Below are 19,739 nucleotides of genomic sequence, written 5' to 3'. Positions count from 1 at the left end.
CTCATGGTGTAGATACTTTTCTATGTATATGTTATACTTCAAGTCAAAGCCAATATCCTACCTAGGAAGCACAGGTTTTGCAACAGGGAGCTCACTGTCCTCTCTTCCCAGTTTACTCCACACCTCCCTGCCCCTAGTTCTTTCACAATTTTTTCATACCTAAGAAGACCACCCCTCCTTCTATCAATTTGGTCATTAGATTTTTATTCTTTGAGAGAATCATAAGTAAGCTGGAGGATAGAAAATTGAAAGGAACTCTTTTTGTTGACTTTTTTTTGAAACCATGGAGCACTCATGGTGTAGATACTAAATTAAAAAGAAATAGCTCAAACCTTGCAAGGCACCTACATGCTAGTAGAGAAGAAAGGCATGAGCCTAAATAATATAAGGAGGTAGACCAAAGGGGAAAGGCAGAGTCTGCCAAGTATGGGTCAGTTTTTAGGGTTCAAATAGAACACTGGTATTAAGAAAAGTGCCCATTTTGTAGAGGTGAAAGGCATGGGCTCTGGAGCCAGACTTCCTGGGTTCAAAGTCCAGACCCCAGCACATGCTGACTGTGTGACCTTGAGCAAGGTACTTATTCTCTCTACTAGAGGCCGGGTGCATGGAATTCATGCACAGGGGTGGGGGGGAGGGTCCCTCAGCCCTGCCTGCACCCTCTCCAATCCGGGACCCCTTGGGGGATGTCCGACTGCCTCTCGCAATCCGGGACCACTGCCTCCTAACCGCTCACCTGCCTGATCGCCTCTAACCCCTCTGCCTGCCTAACTGCTCCTAACCACCTCTTCCTGCCTGATCACCCCTAACCACCTCTGCTTGGCTGCCTGATCACCCCTAACTGCTCCTAGGCTGGCCTGATTGCCCGTAACCACCTCTGCCTTGCCCCGCACCCGGGACCCAGGATTCCCTCCTTTGGCCAGTTGCAGGCACCCAGGACCTGGGCTTCCCTCCCTCTGGCTGGCCACGGGCACCCAGGACCTGGGACAGCTTTGCCCGGGCCAGCCACAGCATCAGGGGACTGTGGGCAGGCAGCTTCACCTGGACTGCAGCTGCAGACACCCAGGACCGCTGGGCAGGCAGCTTGTCTCTCTCCCAGGCCACAGGTGCAGGCATAGCTGTTGGCGCCTGGGACCACAGGGACTGTAGGGTGTGTGGATTGTCCCACCCATTTCTCTCTCGTGAGCTCATTTGTGCCTGGCTGGCCCAATTCCTTCCTCACGAGCTCATTTGTGCCTGGCTGGTCCCATTCCTCTCTCCCCAGTGTTGAGAGTTTGAGCTGTTAAGGTATGAGGGCATGACAACCATTTGCATATTAGCTCTTTATTATATAGGATTATATAGGATGCCTCAGTTGCCTCAGCTGGAGATAATATTGAGTTACCATAGTAAGGCACTTTGTACAAGGTGAAGCCCTTAAAACAGTGCTCACCAAATAAATGTGAGCTCCCGCTGTTGCTGCTATTGTTACTGTTGTCCTTGATGTCCTAGCAGCCTGGCTGATGTTGGCTAGCTAGGGAGAGTTGGCTAGCTAGATGAGCATCTTTTAAACTTCATCCCAATTACACAGGCAATGTTAAGAGTCATGCCTGTGTCTCTTTAAATGAGAAACTTTTGGAGGTACCAGCATGTTTAGGTTTATCAAGGCAACTCAGGAGTAGCACAAGTAGTTTCTTCAAGGGTCTAGAAGAGAGATCCCACAGGTTCTCTATGGCCTGAGAATCTGTCTAGTAAATGGGAGGTCTATGAAGAGAATTTATGTCTGTATCTTGCACACAAACCACCTCCAAATTAAGTGGGCTTGCCCATCACTAGAGACACCCTTTGGAGTTGTAAGTTCAACACTAAATAAGTCTGTGCATGAATTGCAATAAAGTCCAAAATAACAAGAGATGACTCTGCCCTTATGTGGTCAGGGAAGACTTCTCAGAGGAAGGGAACCTGCATGGAAACTTGAAGGGTAAGTAGGGCATAGATAACTAAGAAGAAGAAGTCTTGTGTGGGGGATAGACCACTGGATGGACTGGGAGTCAGAACCAGGCTCTGCCCTTCCAATAACTATTTGCCAAGTGACCTTATGGGAAACGATGATCTATCCAATTTTTAGTTCTTCTCTTGCAAATTGGGGAGAACAATGAATACATCTTCCAGTATGTTGTGAGCATCCAAGGGAGTAAAAGACTATACAGCAGAAGATAATAATCATGCCTTTTTACCACAAATGACAATCCTTTAAGGCAGATATCAAAAGCAACTCTCACAGCATTGGTCTCTTCCCTGACTACCACCTCTGTTCCATCCCCAAGGGAGCCCTGAGTTGTCAGTGGGCAAAATCCAACAACAAAAAACTCTCCCCTGCAGACCATAGGATCAAGCCTTGCAAGCTACTGACAAGCTCCCCAGCAACCCAGGTGCAGCCGAACCCATTCAGCTTCTTTCCCTCTCTCATCCCCTCCTCTCCCAGCCAGTGGGCACCCCAGCCCAGAGTTCCAAGCCATGGTTAGGGAAGCCATCTGGCTGCTGGGAGAGTTAATAATTTATAATGAAGATAATCACCCTTCAAGATCCTCGCCTCTTGGGACCATTAAAAAGGTTTCAATTGAGAGTCAGTGAGTTCTTTACATGAGGGGACCACAGGGAGAAGGGGAGAGGGGAGGGCTTGGGGGGAGAAAAAACAAGGAAGAGAAAGGGAGGGTAAAACCAACTAACTGCTCAGCAGATCCCCCTCCCACAAAGGAGGCAAGGGGAGAGGGAAATTATCCAGTCCACGAAGACAATCTTATCCAGCTTTCGCAGCACCAGCCCAGCAAGAGTGCAATTTAAGGGTCTTTTCTCCTAGCCAACTCTCTCTACACAAAGAGGAAAAATCAAACACATGCAAGAGATGGGGAGAGATGCAGACAAGAGAAAATAAGCCTGCCCAGCAATCATGTCTGGGGCTGTGTGATGGCTCTCTCTGTTCTCTTTCCAGGGCACAGTAAGGCCCCCACTGTGCTAATTATTCCCATTACTTGACAAATTCTCCATTAAACGAAGCAAGTGGTGCCAGAGCTGGCAGGGGGAGAGCAAAATGAGATGTCAGAGGCTCTGGACAGACTTGAGATTGTGGACCCAGACCAGACAGCCCCAGCTTCACCACGGGGTAAATGCAGGGCCTGGCATAGCCCCTTCAGTGGGGTGCACCTGGAGGTGTGAGATGCAGAACATGGTTCCTGTGGTGTAATGTGATGGCTGATGGCGTGGCATGTGAGGGCAGAAAGCAGGGACAGGGAAGACCATCTCCAGGAAGGATTGCACTGGGGGTGAGGGCTGAGCCTGTGGATCCAGGGCAGTCTAAGTAAGGGCAGCCTTTGAGAAGGAGGCAGAGCTGAAGAGTGTGCTCAGGACCAAGGCCAGTGGCAATTTTGGCCTCCCATGATTTTGGAACACCACTGGTAAGGCTGTTATACAGCTGTTCCAGCACAGACCCTTATAATAGCAGCAGCAGCCACAGCAAGTGCTCAGTCACACTTACTCCATGCAAGGCACTATTCTAAGTATCTTACACTTGAAGTCACTAAATCTTTACAAAAACTCTAAGAGGAAGCAACTTTTACAGATAAGTAAACTGAGGTCCCTGAGAAATAAATAATTTTCCCAAAGTCACACAGTTAATAAGAGGCAGAACCAGGCCTGGCTGCAGAGTCCATGCCACTCCTTCACCCCACAATCTGCCATCTCCCCTTCTCCACTCCCAGGCTCCCCAGCATTCTCTGACTCTTTGACAAGATATTCAGGCTTAACCCAGTGATCCAAGACCTCAAAAGAGATAACTTTGGCTACATGTTGATCAATTTAACTACATACCCTGGACTACTATACTAGCATTCTAACAGGTCTTCTTGTTTCCACCCTGGTCCCTTATGGAATATTTTCTACACAAGGAAGTTATCACTCCCTTATTCATAATTCTCCCATGATTTCTCTACACACGAAGTCCAAAATCCACCCTGTGGTCTATAGATCTGTGGTCTACATAGTATGGCCCCCAACCACCTCTCCAATCTCATCTACTACTTCTCATCTCCTTGCTCACTGGGCCCCAGACTTGCCACTCCCTCTGTGTTTTCAGAACGAACTCCCTATGTGCAGTCAACCTCAGAGCCTTTGCACTTGCTGTTTCCACTGCCTGGAATGCCTTTCCCCAAACCTTCTCACGTTTCACACCCTCTCCCTCCAGGTCTTCACTCCGGGGTCTCCCCTACCTAACTAGCTTTGGGATACCAGTTAGCACTCTTCAGTCTTCTCTCCTATACTTGGTGGGGAAACTGTGTCCCTCTGCATCTCCCCAGCCTATCTGTTGTCTAAGAACTGAGAACAAGAGATGCAGGTACTGCCACCAAACAACCAAACCTTAGCTCTGGCCTTGATTCAGAAAGTCACCACCGGAGAGAGCAAGTGGCCAGAGGAAGGGAGCTAAATCAGAAAAGTCCTTTGATCAGATAACCATCCCCTTCAGTGGCTGCAGAGGGCTGGTCACAGCACAATGACCCCGTCACCACACCTGTTGCAACACCTCCAGATCCCCACTGACTGCTGGCCCCCCTGCCAATTCTACAGAGTAAAAACTATTATCAACCCTCATATTCAATCCTGCAAAGAAACATAAACATGTGAGGCAGAAAAAGAAGACAGGAAGATAGTGGCAAAAAGAAGACACAGCTAAGGGGAGCTCTTGGGACTCTCCCAAACCAGGGCAAGTAGTAGCAGCTTATGAGTTTTGAAGGAAGGTGGGTATGGTGCCTGGCACCAAGTTAGTCATAAATAAATAAATGTCTGCTGACTGAACTAAGGTGAGGAAGCAGATGGAAGTTCAAAAGATTCAAAAGAGAGACTTCTGGGTCAAACCATTGACAGACCAGTTCTAGAATTCTATTCTTGACAGTGTAAAGGTAAGCTGTCCTCCTGAAGATAAAGAAATCAGAGCCAGAGAAGACAGGGATGATCACGCGTTCAAATCCCTCATTCTATAGATGCAGGAGAAAGGACGGACCCTGGGAACGGTCAACCAAGTTTCCAAGATCACATGATTCGGCAGTGGCAAAAGTAGCCCCATGTATTGGACCCCTTGACTAGGGATCTTTTCATAAGAACAGTGGCTTTCCTTTCTTAGGCCACTGAGACCCTTATTTCCTCCAAAAGAAGAAACCATACAATAAACCCCAAAATATGACAGTTAAAAGCAGAAGTGTTCTGAAGAAGTGGGCGGTAACACCCCCTTGTCTACACCTTGACTCTACAGCAGTTCTCGAGATTTTATCATTAAAAACCCTAGAGCCCCAAATAATTTCAAAACCAACCTCATCGTGTAAGGGACTATCCCTAAAAATCTCCTAGTTTCCCCCTCAATGAGCCACAAAGAACCTGTCATTTATGCAAACTTTTCTTGGACAGATTTGCCTTTTCATTAGTACTAGCTCAAGAGTTTTATAACATCTGCATCTCTCACAGGTCCTAGTATCAGTAAATACTCACGCTGGGGACACACTCCTTGAGTTTAGCAGCCTCTGCATGAAATGGAGTTGTCCACTATTTGTCCTAAGTTTCTCTCCAGCAAATTTCAAAGAGCCTCCCTGCCCCCAGGTTCTGGGATTTGGTGAAGAGCTAGACAGGCCTGGATTCTTCTCCACTTACAAGCTATGTCAACTTTGGCAATTACTTAATCCCTCTGAAGATCAGTGTTCCCATTTGTAAAATAGGAGAGGTAATACTAGTACTTACAGCAAAGGCTTGCTGTGAGGGTTCAATGAGGGGGAAATGCGTATAAAGCTCCCAGCACACAATAAGCATTCAGTAAATGTTAGCCATTACCATCATCACCATTGCTGTTTCTCTGTTCACCTATTCACAGCATGATTTTAGATATCTCTCCTTTAATGTTGTATAGTAGCAATTCACACACCCCCATCTCTGTACTGTCTTCTAACATTCCTGTGCCCAGCCTCCTTGACACCAAGCTCAGATGTGTGACTTGCTTTGGCCAAGTGGGATATTAGCAAAAATGACACCAGCAGAGGCTTGGAAACTAGGTTTACATTTTCTCCTTGCTCACTGTGATTCCTCTCCATGAGAACATTCCCATGCTCACCTCTTACAGGGAGAGACATATAGAATAGAACTGAGTCACCCTAGTTATCCTGGTCAAGGCTTAACTCTAGGAGGTTCTTGAGCCACAATCCTAGGGCAGCTAAGGAAAAAGAGTCCAAGTCCTTAGCTCCAAATTTACTCTAAGCACTGAACATGGTACCCCCAAGCTTATGAACCCCATGATGTGGTCCAACCTCATCAGCTTCAATATAACTGCCTGTTCTGAAGGAGGTTGCTGCAGAGAACTAGAAAGGTGGGACCCTGGTGATAGCCCTGGGGTATGTGGCGAACCAGGTCAGTGAGCTGGCACAGCTTCTGTGCAAGGTGAGCTGAGAATGTGAAACTGGCAATAAACCATCATAAACAACATGCACAGCGCACTAAGGACAGGCAGCAGTGATCTCACAAGCCTCATCAAAAACAGTTGGCACTAATGTGCACAGAGTACTTCCAAGTTTACAAAACACTCCCTCACCTAACCGTCAGAGCAGCAAGTCAGGCATCAATTTTTTTCAACTTTTACAAATGAAAAAACTGAAGCTCAGAGAGAGAATGTGGCTTGTCCAGGGTCACAGGACCATTAAGTGATATAAGTGAATCTTAAGTTCAGGCATTTGAACAATAAGTCCCATGTTTTGATTATTATCTTACACTGTTTCTGGGGTCTATTAGATAAGGATGATAAATACATGAATCTTCGCACCACCCATTAATTACAACAGGCATATGAAATGAAACCTATGGGCTCATCTCACAGTAATTAAACACATTGGGATGGCACACAGTGGATCCAACTATGCCAGACTCTGCCCTATAACAAATAGTGAGTTATTATGGAACAATGAAGCTCTTTGTCTAGGATTGCTAATCCAGAATTTGCAATCATCCAATTACAGTTCGCATTAGAAAGTTCCAATACATCTTTCTCTACAAAGTTTTAGGTTTTACTTAACACTGAAAATATTTTGAAGTTGTTAAAATAAAAAATCAGTATCTTTTTCAAACTCAAGTCTCAAAAAATTCTATCAACATGGCTTCAACTTCAAGGTTTACTGAATAAATTCTGGAATGTTTATGGTCTTTTGTTTATGATACATTATTATACAATCAGAACTAATACAACCTATAATTTTGCATTAATTTTCTCACTTTACTTATTCCAACCTATTTATATCTTAGCTTTTTAAAATGTGCTATGCTTAAAAAGGAACAAAACTACTTTTTTTTTCAAAGAAGTGCTTTTATTTATGTACAGAACATAGGAAAGGAAAACAGCTCTAGAAAAAAGCAATTTCATAATGGGCCTTCAGTGAGGGCCCAGTGCAGTGAATGGTTCTGGTGGGATCCAGGCTGGTGGTTATGAGGACAGATCTTCCAGGATCTCTTGATCATCCCTTTGGCCCTAGAGACTGGCCTGAATTACTTCTCAACTCTTGCTCAGCCCTGTCACCAGGTGTCATACATCTCTTTTTAAAATGGCTCAGTGTTGAGCATCAACCTATGAACCAGAAAGTCCTGGTTCGATTCCTGGTCTGGGCACATGCCCAGATAGTGGGCTCAATCCCCAGTAGGGGGCATGCAGGAGGCAGCCAATCAGATTTTCTCTCAACATTAATGTTTCTATCTCTCTCTCTCTCCATCTCCCTTCCTCTCTGAAATCAATAGAAATAATATATATATATTATTATTATTATTATTATTATTATATATTATACTAGAGGCCAGGTGCACAAAAATTTGTGCACTCGGGGGGGGGGGGCAGGGGGGGTCCCTCAGCCCAGCCTGTGCCCTCTCGCAGTCTGGGACCCCTCGGGAGATAACGACCTGCTGGCTCAGGCCTGCTTCCGGGTGGCAGAGGGCAGGCCTAATCCCTAGGTGCAGCCCCTGGTCGGGCTCAGAGCAGGGCCGAATGGAGAATTGGGGCGCCGCCCCCTGTCATGCACAGAGCAAGGCGGATTGGGAGGTTGCGATGCCACCCTCAGTCATGCTCAGAGTAGGGCCTATTGGGGGGTTGGGGCACCGCCCCCTGTCACACTCAAGGCAGGGTCGATGGGGAGGTTGTGGCGCCACCCTCTGTCACGCACAGAGCAGGGCCCCTCAGGAGGTTGGGGAGCTCCCCCTTGTCATGCACAGAGCAGGGCCCATCAGGGGGTTGGGGAGCTCCCCCCTATCACGCACAGAGCAGGGCAGATCAGGGGGTTGGGCCGCCGCCACTGTCACACTCAGGGCAGGGCCAATGGGGAGGTTATGGCTCTACCCCATCACACACAGAGCAGGGCCCGTGGGGTGGGGGGGTTGAGGCGCCGCATCCTGTCACACACAGAGCCGCAGGGCAATCAGGAGGTTGGGGCTCCCCCCTATCAGGCACAGAGCAGGGCCAATCAGGGGGTTGGGGCACCTTCCCCTGTCAGGAACAGAGCAGGGCGGATAGGGAGGTTGTGGCCCCGCCCCCTGTCACACACAGAGCCGCAGGGCGATCAGGGGGTTTGGGCGCTGCCCCCTGTCATGCTGATCCCAGTGCCAGGAGACCTCACGGCTCTACTGATACCAGTGCTAGGAGGAATATTACCCTTTTACTATATAGAATAGAGGCCTGGTGCATGGGTGGGGGCTGGCTGGTTTGCCCTGAAGGGTGTCCTGGATCAGGGTGGGGGTCCCCACTGGGGTCCCTGGCCAGTCTGGGTGAGGGGCTGAGGGCTGTTTTCAGGCTGGGACTGAAGCTCCCAACCGCTCCTTTTTTTCTTTTTTTTTCTTTTTATTCTGAGCCAGCTTTAGCTCTGAGGCTCCAGCTCTTAGGCCTCCGCTCCTGAAAGCAGGTATCTGGTTTGCTTAGGTTCTACAATCGAAACTCTGTATCAACTCCAGGTCTGAGATCCCGGCTAGCTGAAAGCTGGTTTCTGGGGTTTTGTTTAGCTTCTATTTTTGTAACTATGTTTCAAACTGCCAGCTCAGAGGCCTGCAGCGTCAGGCAGGGAACGTTGGAGTCCTCTGTCACTGAAGCAAGCAAGCCTCATGTTAGTTTCAAGCTGCCTGGCTGCCGGCCGCCATCTTGGCTGACAGTTAATTTGCATATCGCCCTGATTAGCCAATGGGAAGGGTAGGGGTCATACGCCAATTACCATGTTTCTCTTTTATTAGATAGGATTATATATAATAATATATATATCCTATAACTCCATCTATCTGCTAAGCCAGGCTGGACTTTTGTTATTGCACACTAGGGAAGTCTTTTTATATATACAGAAAGGTGAGTAACTGAAAGAGGATGACCAGAGGAAGCTAAGAAATCACAATCTCCATTTCATTCAACACCACTCTCACTCACTCATTCATTCATTCATAAAAATCACTCCAATAAATACCTGCTACTTACCAGGCATCATGTAAGGCCCTGAAGTCCCAAAGGCCCCAGACAAAGTTTAGGGAGTAAGGGGATGCAAGCACGCAAGCAATGATCATAAGGGGAAGTGACAGGTACATGAATAAAGATATGTACAAGTTCTATGTGAGCATGAAAGATGATGCAAACAACTAGTCAAGAGGTAGAAGAAGGCTTTTGACCTGCACTTTGAAGAATGAGAGATTTTGCTGGAGTGCCAGCAGAGGGAAAGGCATGAACAAAGGTACAGAGCTGTGAAAGATCAGGGGGTGTTCAGGAAGCAATAAGAAGTTCCATCTGGCTAGAATGTAGGGTGGGTGGGGTGGGAGCAAAGAGTGGGGGGAGAAGTGAAGTTAAACAGTCAAGTTGGGGGCAGAGTTCCAAAGGTCCTGTGCCAAGCCAAGGAGGTCTTGGGGAGCCATTGAGGATTTTAAATGAAGTGATGGGATAAAGTCCATGTTTTAGATGGACCTGGTTCTGAAAGGAGCACATCAGGACAGGAAGAGACCAATTAAGAGGCCATGGCTCTTATCCAGGGGAGATATGAGAGGAGCCTGAACTTGATCCCTATGTCTAGTTCTTAACCATCCTGGCCATTCCCCATATACCTAAATAGCCAGGTTGGTCTAATACCTAAGGACCACATCCTACCAAAGTAGATAATCCAAATGAGGAGAAAGCATCTAATCGCTCCTGTTCAAGGTAAAGCAGTGCCTTAGCTTGGAACAGCCTGGTTTTTAGAATTCTCGATTCTACCTTGTGTACACATATCCAGACCTCTCAACCTCTGGCTACATCCCTTTATAACCCAGTCCCTTTGTCCCAAGCTCCAGAGAGACAGTTATCCTGAAAGCCTCAAGTCCTCCCTGGGGTGCAGGGTGCTCAAGGGTGAGCCAGGACTACTGGAGGGATAATGGACCAAAATAGAAGTTCAGCAGGTATGGCCCAATCCTGAATCCTGAAACCTGAACATTTACCTCCAACATCATCATGATAAAGGATAACCAGATGTCTAAACCCATTGGGTACTCTACAAAAATAGCCAGCCCCATTCTGAGCACAGAAAACACACACACACACACACACACACACACACACACACACACACACACACACCATTAAGTTTGGTACAAGTACACCTATGAAGGTGGGGTGGGGGTGATCTTCAGAAGAAGTTCTACAACGAGGATTGATTCACCAGAATTAGCCTTAACCCACATTTCCTAAAGTGTGCTTCTCAGAAAACCACTCACAAGATGCTCTTTAAAAAAAAAAAAAAAAAAAAAAAAAAAAAAAAAAAAAAGGAAAGTCTTCATGGTCATTTAGAAACATTGCTATTGACAGAATATTTGTCAATAGTAAAACTCATATATTGAAGCGGGATCCCCAGTGTGCCGCTATGAGGAGGCAGGGCCTTTGAGAGAGGATTAGGACATGAAGGTGAAGCCCTCATGAATAGAATTAGGGGCTTATAAAGAAAGACTTGAGAGAACCAGCTTCCCCCTCCCTCTCCTCTCCACCATGTGAGGATACAAGACCACAGCCATCTGCAAATCAGGAAGTGGTTCCTCCCCAGATCTGCCAGCACCTTGATCTTAGGCTTCTCTGCCTCCAGAACTAGAAGAAAAAAAAATGTGTTGTCTAAGCCACCCACTCTATAGTATATTTGTTATAGCAGCCCAAGCTGACTAAGACAGACATCAAACTGTTTTCCCTGCTTTAGAGATTCACAATGAACAATAAAATATTAAAAGTTCCTAGGTGCCTCATAGGAAAGAAGCCCAAATGAACCTGGCTGAACCTCCCCCTTCTGCAGATGGGCTAACTGAGGCTTGAAACATTGCTATATAGCTCTGCGTTGTTAGTTACTGTTCCCTAAGCTGTAAGTGAAGAAAAGTGACCATCTTGCAAGGTCTATGTCTCACTCTCTGTGAATGCCCAGAGTCTGATCACTGGCTTCATATTCAAGAGGTGCCTGAATTTGTTGACTGATGCTACCAAAAGAAAATCTGGAGTTCTTCTAAGTGGAGATGGATATACAAACTTTAAAATGTTGTATTATTCATTCATTCATCCACTTAAAAATATCTATCAAGCACCCATTATATTCTGTGTGTGTGTCTGGCACTGGGGCTAGAGCTGTGAATAGAACAGGCTCAGCCTTGACCCTCGGTGAGCTTACAGCCTAGTTAGGGTGAGGGAAGGTCAAGAACATTAAAGGTAGTGAGAGACTCTGCCAAGAGATGAAGTACAGGTTTGACGTGCTTCGCCCCCATCCATTTTTCTCTTAGAGTCTCTGTCCAAGGATGGATGTTATTTCTGTAACTGTTGTTCCTTCCCACACCCACCCTCTTGCTTCTTTATTTGTAGTGGGGGGTGGGGGAATTCCCAACACCCTGTCAGAGTAAAAGCAATTGTGAAATCCCAAGTATAGTTCGGAGCTGTGACAGCCTCTCCCTGGAAACATCTCCTTCCTGGGAAGCATCCGCCCTCCTCAGTTAGAAAGAGTCAGCACGCAGAACCCCACTCAAAGCAGCATGGGGACCTGTCTTTACAACACCAGTCCCAGAATAATAGGGAGAGTTCCCCTTGGGCCAGCCCAAGCTCTTCTAACAGCTTTGTGCTTGTGCGTACCTACCAAATTTTTCCCCAAAGCTAGGACATCTCTGCTTAGTCAGTTGTCCTCTGACTCTGGGTAGCCAGCTGCCTCCCGATGCTTCTTTTGAACTCTTCCCTCTGTGACCTCTGGAATTCCTGCTGTTTGTATATGACCCCTCACAATACAGAAAGCTGTGTCTTCTCTAATCCAGTAATCTTGTTGCCAAACACTTTCATGGGGGCCACTTGCATCTCAGGATGGGAGCAGAGCAGACAGCAAACACACACACACACACACACACACACACACACACACACACACACACACACACACATATACACAGGTGACCCTCTGTTGTCATTCAAGGGTCCTGTGCCATCTGCAACCCCATCCTCTTTCCATCCTCATTTTAGTTATTTACTACCTGTGGTCAATTAGGTTATCATTCAAAAATATTCGTTCCCCTCTTACCATTTGCAACGTCATGGATGGAACTGGAGAGCATTATGCTAAGTGAAATAAGCCAGTCAATGAAGGAAAAATACCACATGATCTCACTCATTCATGGATAATAGAGACCATTATAAACTTTTGAACAATAATAGATACAGAGGCAGAGCTCCCTCAAACAGATTGTCAAACTGCAGCAGGAAGGCCGGGGAGGGTTGCGGGGCAGGAGGTAGGGGGGTAAGAGATCAACTAAAGGACTTGTATGCATGCATAGAAGCATAACCAGTGGACATAAGACATGGGGGGATAGGGGAGGCTAGGGGACTGTCTAGGGCGGGGGGATAAAATGGACACATATGTAATACCCTTTGTAATACTTTAAGCAATAAAAAAATAAAAAAAAAAATAAAAAATATTCGTTCCCTACCCTTGATGACCTCAATGACCTCCATGGGTGGAGTGTACTTCCCTGCCCCTTGACTTTGGTCAAAGAAATGTTAGCAGGAATTATGTCACCAAAGGTTTGAAATTTGCTTGCTTGTTTGTTTGTTTGCTTGTTTGTTTGTTTTACACCTCTGCCATCATGATGAGAAGAGCAGCCTGAGACAGCCTGCCAGTCCCAACAGGTAAATAACCAGAACCATTCCAGCCAGCCCTCCACCCCCACTAAACACGACCAACCTAGATCAGCTAGATCCCATCCAATCTTCAGATACAAGATTAACAGAATGACCCAGTGAGTCTGTCCTGGATATCCAAATGTGAAGGCTAAATCAATGCTAACTTGTTGTATGCCACCAAGATTTTTGTGATTGTTATGCAGTAATAACTGACCAATACATCACCCCAAGATTACTCTGCCACATTCACTGAGATATTTACCTCTTAGCTAACAGTTCCCTCCTGCACCCTGTCTCCTACCATGGTGTATAATGCCCATATGCACAGTGCCCTAGTTTTACACCTCCTTGTTCTCTGTTCCAGTAACCTCTACCTTCACCCTCACTTCTTTCATATCCACCTGAACTTTGACCTCCCCCAGAACTACTTCTCCACCAAATGCCTATTTCAGAAAAATCTATTTTCTAGCTGCCATCTCTTCCTAATCCTCTCTGTTGACCCTGTAGGGCCACAACACTCCAATCTCTTAATTTTCACAGTATATTATCTCTTCCTCACCTCCTTCATGATTAATCATTCCTTCACCCCCTACACTCCCAACACATCTGCCCTAACAGTCCTCCATTGTGGAGGAAATCTAAAGGCTCACTTCCCTTACCCCTGAGCAATGGATCAATACCAGAAATCAACAGCCCATCTGTGCCAGTAAGTGCAACTATAATTCTGTCCCTCTCATACCTGGTGATTCAGCAAACCTTCAACTTCTTCCCAATCTGCTCTGTTCTTCAGCTCTTCCAAACCCTTCCCATCTCCTTCACTCAGCAGATGTTATAGGGGCTCCTGTTTTACTGAGAAAGTTCAGTAAAATTTACAAAAACCAAATTCATTATTTCCTCTTCCACATCCTTTTTAAAAAAAAAATTCAATTGATTTCAGAGAGGGAGAGAGAGATGGAAACATCAATGGTGAGAGAGAATCATTGATTGGCTGCCTCCCGCATGTCCCACACTGGGGATCAAGCCCACAAACCAGACATGTGCCCTTGACCAGAATCGTACCCGGAACCCTTCAGTCCCCAGTCCAAAGCTATATCCACTGAGCCAAACTGGCTAGGTCTCCACATTCTTTTTTGATGGTTCTTTCTGATTTGTTACCTTCCTTAGTATCATCACCCATTCAGTAGACCCAGCCAACAACCTGGGCATTATCCCAGTATCTTCACCTCACTTCTTTCACAACCCACATCCAATGAATCTTCAGATATTTTGATGTCATCTCCTAAATAGCCCTCATTTCCTTCTCCCTTCTCTCTACACCCCTCTCCCTTACTTCCCTTCCACTCCACTCACCCCACTCACTCAGTTTAGAGAAGAATCTCTCATTTGCATTATTTCAAAAGCTTAATAACTTATCTTTGCACTTGCAGCTTCTTCCTACTTCTATCTCTCCTTATACACTGCTTCCAATCCAGAATTAGCTTTCAAAAACTCACATTTAAACATATCACTCCCATGCTTCTAAAGAAACTCCAAAGGCTTCCTTGCTGCCAATAGGAACGAAGCCAATCTCTTTAGATTCAGACTCCAAGATCAACTAATACTTTTTAAAAACTTACCAGACACCAAATACTGCTCTCCTTTTATCCCTGCAGAAATCCAATGATGTCTTATTACCTCTATTATAGGGATGGAGAAAACTGAGACTTTTAAGGCTAACTTGTGCAAGGTCACTCAGTTAGGAAATAGCTAAGGTCAAATCCAAGCTTTCTTACTTGGATGGAGGTGCTTTCCATTGAGTCCTTCAGTGATTAGCCTTTGAGATCAATAACTTGAAATTTGGCTACATGATGGTCTATGTAAACCTGATGAAGTTCCTCTAAGTGGCCTCTCTTTTCCAAATGTGTTGCCCTATCTTCTGAAAACCATAATCTGAGTTGGCCTCACTTTAATCCTGGGGGGTTTGGTCCTACCAACATTAATTTAGAGCTATGACACAATTTCATTTTCCCAACCAGCTGATTGAAGCTGATCAGGGCCTTTGATATTGCTATATTTTCAGAGGATTAAGTTATTAAAGAGAATTAACATCCCAGAATATGGGCCTACTTGACAACAGGACTGGGGGCATCTACTCTTGGATTTCCAGACTTATAAATGACATAAGGAAATAAAACTTGACCCTCTCAAAAAAAATAAGCCTAATGTGGGACATAGGAATAGGATTATCAAATTTTTTTACTAAATCAAGGCATTTTTTAAAACAGCCAACTCTAGCATGGTAACTATAGTTACTAATACTGTATTGTATATTTAAAAGTTGCTAGGAGAGTAAATCTTAACAGCTCCCATCACAAGGAAAAATTTATAACTGTATAGGATAATGATTGTTAACTAGACTTATTGTGGTGACCATTTCACAACATACACAAATGTGAAATCATTAAGTTGTACATCTGAAACTAATATAATATTAAATGTCAGTTATATCTCAAAAAAAACAGCAAATTATAGATCAGTTAAATGAAATTATATGTACCTATAAGTGCATATTATAAATATGTATATATCAAGGTAGATATATCTAGAAAATGTTAGAGATAAAGAAAGCAAGATGCAGAATATTTTATGATACTATTAATATAAATTACTCATGCATACCAACGCAATATGACATATTACTTATTCAGACTTGTAAATGTATGCAAAATTTAAAAAAAAAAAAAAACATTTCCAGAAGGATATATGTCAATATCATGGTAGTGCTTCTCTCTAAAACAGAACTACTAGGCACGTTTAATATTGGGGACCAGATAATCCTTTGTTGGGCAGGTGACACTGTCTTGTGCATTGTAAAATGTTTAACATCCATAGCCTCTATCAACTAGATGACAGTAGCACCAAAACTTCCCTAATTGAGAACCACTGCTCTACCACTGCCTTGGCTCACTTCTTTCCCATAACGTTTCTAGAGAACCAAAACAATCCCTCCTAGTCTCCTGTTGCTTCTATCCTAAGCCTTTCCATATTTCACTGTCCCCAGCTTTAATAAATGTACTCTCAAAATCACCTGGACTCGTATTGTGAAATCTTTCCAGCACAAAATCAAGAATCCACATACTACCAGCCAACCCAAGGTAGACCCACTCCAAGCCTAGTCCCCTGTCCAGTATCAGGACCACTTTTCACTGGTGGCACTTAGAGTTTCTTTCTTATCAATGCCTTCCATTAAGTGAGAGAAAATAATGTTTTCCTTTCTCAAAAGGCCAACTCCTTGACCACTGCCACTGAACATGACTTCCCCGCAAGGACAATGCAAGCCTTTTGCCTATGCTCCAAAGCAGCCAGTGAGACAAGAAGGCCCTCCAGAACACTGAAACTGGCTAAAATTAAGAGAGAGGAAAGAGCCACTGCTCTAAGAGAAAGGAGAGGATAGTGTAGCTGAGGAGATGGCTAACAGTAATTTTTAGATCTCTATTTATAATATTTTTGTTCTCAAAAAATACTGGAATTAAATACGTGTCAATCATTGTACATTTGAGTGCTAGGAAAATGAGGGGTTGTGTTTTTCTGAATCTTATAAATTTATAAAATAAAAATGACTTTCCATGATAAAAACCGAATCTTATAAAAATGAATGGCATTTTTAAAATCAAACAAGCAGAAAGGGTAGACTAAAATATGATGTTGTGAGTCAAACTGTGTCCCTCAAAGACATATGTTGAAGTCCTATCCTCTGGTACCTATGAATGCGACCGTATTTGGAAATGGGTCTGCAGATGTAAAAAGTCATAATGGGGTCACACCGGAGTGGAGTGAGCCCCAAATCCAATGGCTGGTATCCTTAGAAAGAGAGAAATGTGGACACAAAGATACATAGGGAAGATAGCCATATGTTGATGGCAGAGACTGGAGTGATGCAGCAATCAGCCAAAGAACACCAAGGACTGCCGGCAAGGAAGGACACTTCCCTAGAGTGTGTAGAGGAAGTGTGGGCCTACCAACACCTTGATTTTGGATGTGTATTCTCAAGGGCTATAACAGAAAAATTTCTTGTCTGAAACTACCCAGTTTGTGCTACTTTGTTAGAGCAGTCCCAGGAAACTAAAACAAAATGTAAAGGCTATTCACTGTTTCAAGCTCACTATGTCCCTGAGAAAGTCTTCATCCTCCCACAAGCAGTGAAAACTTCCTGCCCTTGCCAGCCACCAGGAAGCTCGCAGGGTCTAGTGAGCTAGTGCTCAAGGGGCCCTGGTGGTGTGCCACCTCTTGTCAGGGATGTGGGAGGTGGTGGAAGAAGGTGGGAACGGGCAGTGCTGACACCACAGTGGTGAGTTTTGCCTACATGGGCTTCAGTTTGCTCATCTGGGAAATAGGGGAATAAACAACTACTGGCAAACAGGGACATCTGGAGAACAAATGAGATCCAGGTATATCTGAAAAACACAAAGGCAAACTAGTACTAGCTCCAAGCAGTCTTTTCATACCTGGACAAAGAAAAGACAATTAACTTGATACCTTCAGGGGAGGAAAAAATCTGTTTTTCAATATAATTACTTTTACTCTTGCTTAGGAAATCTTTACCCAGTCTCAAGAGGATTAAAAATGAGAAAGAGAGACAGATACATGCAGAAAGCAGTAGCAAAACTAAAACCAATTAAAGTTCTTACATCTTGCTCCCCAAATGTTTTTAAATCCACAAGGGGACTTGGGCCCTCCCTGAGGAAGTGAGCCTTGAGCCAAGGTCTGAAGGAAAAAGAAGGATGGAAGAGCATCCAGGAAGAGGAAGCATCCTGGACAAGGCTGTGCAGAGGAAGTGAACAAAGCAAAGACAAGAGAAAGATCATGGGAACTGGAACAGGGACAGGGAATGGAGCATAGTATACAGTAAGGATGCAGGTGTAGGCAGAGCCAGGGGCCAGGCAAAGAAGGCGAGGTTAAAGGGAATGGTCCTTCTCCTAAGTGCAGTTGAAGCCCATTGGAAGGGCTTAGGAAGCTAGGGTGCCAGAACAATGTGCCCAGGGTACCTTCAGACAATGAAGAGGAACTTTCACTGTAAGCCTGCCCCTAATGAGCTCTGATAACATGCTCAACCAAGCTGAGTAGAATCCCACTCAATTGGACACTGAGTTTTAGGGCATCAGGGGGAGGGAGATGGACAGGCAACAGTTCACTATGGTTGTCCCCCGATCTGGAAAAGCATGCCTAATTCTCCATCCTTCCCTTCTTATAGCAAATGCCTCACTGCTCTCTGGATGGCTTTCCCCAAAGGGGTAGCCATGGAAGTGCACCACTCAGATCTCCTTCAAAAGGACTCGTTGCAGACAGCAGAGCTGACACACAGCCCTAGCTACCATCCCTGTAGATCCACCACTGGACTCACACAGAGGCCACACTCACCCAGGGCTGCTCCCAGCCAATGACCAAGCTCAGAGGAGTGCTAGTACAGGCCATTCCTGTGCAATGCAAGACTCCTCTAACAGGCAACTTTTACTTGAGGACTTTCCATCAGCCTGACAGGGATTTTCTCAGAGCTGTGCTACAGTGAGGCTCTTTCTCTCCAATTCGTCCTTCCTCACCCCTTTCACAGATGTCAGACTTTCATGAAGGTCTGAACCTTCTCTCTGCCTACTCCTGTCTCCTCCCCCTTTATCCTTCTCAAACATTTCCCCCAAACATTTCCCCCTAACCTACCATCCTTGCCCTGCTTCCTCAGATGAGTCCTCCTAAGAGGACTGAGAAGATCCCCACTCTCCTAGCCTTACTTTCTCAGGCAGCATTCCCTGTCATTTCTTATAGCATCTTCCCCAACATCTAGGCTTCCAGCCACACTAAAATGTCAAGAACCATTTGTTTCTAGGGAGAGCAATAAATGAGCTTTGCCAAAGCTGTGGTTCCTCAAAGTCAATCAAACCAAGGGGTCCCTTATAGCAGAGTTTTCAAACCATAGCCATGAAGCCCATATACTTAAAGATGTTCTATGTGGGCATAACAGGAAGGCCTAGTTGGCAGGGCTTGGAAAACTCTAGCTCCACTTTAACCAGAACTGCTCTACTTTTATCTTTTTTGTTTTATTTAGTTTTGCTTTTGATATTGAGATCCTATGTAGGATTTCATTGACAAAAAAAAAATTCTGCTGCCGTAAGTAAAAACATACATTATTTTAAAACTACTCTCTGGGGGTTTCTGGTAATCCTAGGCACTGCCATTGAAAACAACATAAAAATCTAGATGAAATACACAATACAGCTTTTAAAAATCATCAAAATGCTGATCATATAATAAGAAAAGGCTAGTTCAACAGCGAAGGGAATCAGGAACCCAGAAGAGGGATTTTCTGAATCTGGCAAATTTGAACGTTGACAGTCTGGCAGGATTAGAGAAACAGAAATCAATGCTCAGAAACTGCATAAGATGGGGAGATCAAAAGCAAATCTTTGTCACAATAATATGGGGCTCTCAGGGTGAGGATGAGCCAGAATTTGACCAGTCCTAACGAGGACCTGTAGATTGGGTTTTAATTACCTGTTGTTGAGGGAACCTCAATCCTTTAAATTGGTTTGGAAGGTAG

This window comes from Myotis myotis, unplaced genomic scaffold, assembly GCF_014108235.1.
Source record: "Myotis myotis isolate mMyoMyo1 unplaced genomic scaffold, mMyoMyo1.p scaffold_m19_p_1, whole genome shotgun sequence".
In the NCBI taxonomy this organism is placed as follows: domain Eukaryota; kingdom Metazoa; phylum Chordata; class Mammalia; order Chiroptera; family Vespertilionidae; genus Myotis; species Myotis myotis.
The sequence above is the reverse complement of the archived record's forward strand: the minus strand, read 5'-3'. Positions refer to the sequence as shown.